Below are 1,949 nucleotides of genomic sequence, written 5' to 3'. Positions count from 1 at the left end.
GAGGTCCATTCCTATGACATTGGATCTCCCCATAAAGCAATCTTGACTTAATACTGCTCTAATAATACTTTTCAAACATCGGATTAATTTAAATTTTGTAACCTTCCATTAAAACAATTTGTCTTCCTTCTTTCTTGCAGGGAAAACAGAAGTAGAGAAGCTGAGTGACGACCTAAGCCATTTTTCTTCCCAATTACCCAAAAAAAGAAAAGGAAGAGACTAACTCATATAAGTAACAAATGAACCATTCACACCGAATAGACATGTTTAATAAGTAAAATCCCTAGGTTAAAAAGGAACACAGGGTTCTACACTGATTTAAATGAATTGAATTCAAGACGTTGCGTAATCGTCGCAAAATCTTGAAAATGATAAAAGTGCACTAAACAGTCACAAACCGTTTTAATTTAACCGCTTTTAAACATGTTTAAGGACTCTTCAAGCTTTGGTGTGAATGGAGCCTAATATTTAGTCTTTGAGCGGATAGTTGCCTAGCTAGCCGTGCAGAGAACTCGTTGAAAATCGTTCATGCGCCTAGAACTATTGTACTGACATAAATAAATGAATAAAGAACTGATGGGAAAATGAAACTTCGGAGCTCAAGTTCTAAACCTTCCCAGAGCTCTTCAGTATTTTAAAATCAATAGATTATATCGTGACAGGCTCAAGTAGCCTCATAAAAAGTCACTGTTAATCGAAATTTTAATGTTTTCAGTCTGTATATTTATACATAAGAGTAGTTGAGTTGGGTAGATGGAGACAGAATTTTGTTCAATTTACCCTTACCAAAATTTGTTTCAAGATTCAATTCTGCGAACAGAAATGTAGATAAATTCATTGAAAAGGTATTATTCTATCGTCATTAACGTTTTTATGCTTATTACATAGTTCTTTTATTGTTTGTATAGATAACTTTGTTATGTTTTATTGGCAAACATTTCTTTAATTTCTAGAATGTTCGTCTTGATTTAAATTCTTGATGTGCCTTAAAATGACAGATTGTTGAAAGAATTGTTTTGAGTAATAGCATGGCAAAGACAAGAAAAAAAAAAGATTCTGCGAAAAAGAGCAGCGGTTAGCTCGAGAAACTTATGAGTTTCCTATTACTTAGGTAGAGACTTCAATAAGAATAATTTCAATTTTTAAGAAAAGTATCTGATCATTAGTTATCATTAGCTATTGTTATCGATGAATGTGGCAATAAAAGTTTTTTACATTTGAATACAAGTCTCTCTGTTGGCTTTTTCCAGTCAGTCACACTCGGTCGTCTTAAAGTCGCGAGAAGGGGGTGAGGAAGGTGAATATATCGTTTTCCAACTACGTTTCCCGACTCGCTTTCCAGTGCCGTGATGTCACATAGTAAAGGGTTAAAGCCTCAGGGGCACCCAACGACTGTCTCCTTTAAAGTACGTTGGAAACACTTTTAACGCTGTCCAGAGTTTTCTTTCCTGCACCCTAGAAATGCATTCTAAGCGGCACTACAAAATTGTTATCGTTTAGGTCATTAGAGATTTCCACAAGCACGCAACTTTTTGGCAACTTCTCGTATTTGGAACAACTTCATTCCTTTATTGCAACTATTGGCTTTTTGATTAAGATTTCTCTAGAACTTTATCATCTAATTCTGTGATATCGGAGCAGCTCTTAGTGTTTAAATTAGCCTTTGTTCCATATTTCACAATGTTTTGTAGACAATTTGCGAATTACCAGTAAAAAAAGGAGACAAATACTCCTCCCCTGAGGCACATTAAGGGCGCAAGATAAGTCAGCCGTTTTTACAGAAAATTTTAAATGATTGACGCAGATTCTCACTCGACTGACTCGAGTGTCTCGGGTGAAGAAAGTCATAAAGGAATTTTTTTGGCTCATTACATTTCTTTCGTGATTTTAACTCCGGACAAAGTTATTAAGCAACGCTGGTTGCGCTGAAAAAATTGCACGAAAATGCT

The sequence above is a fragment of the Porites lutea genome, chromosome 3 (genome assembly GCF_958299795.1).
Source record: "Porites lutea chromosome 3, jaPorLute2.1, whole genome shotgun sequence".
In the NCBI taxonomy this organism is placed as follows: Eukaryota; Metazoa; Cnidaria; class Anthozoa; order Scleractinia; family Poritidae; genus Porites; species Porites lutea.
This window is presented reverse-complemented; position numbering follows the sequence as displayed.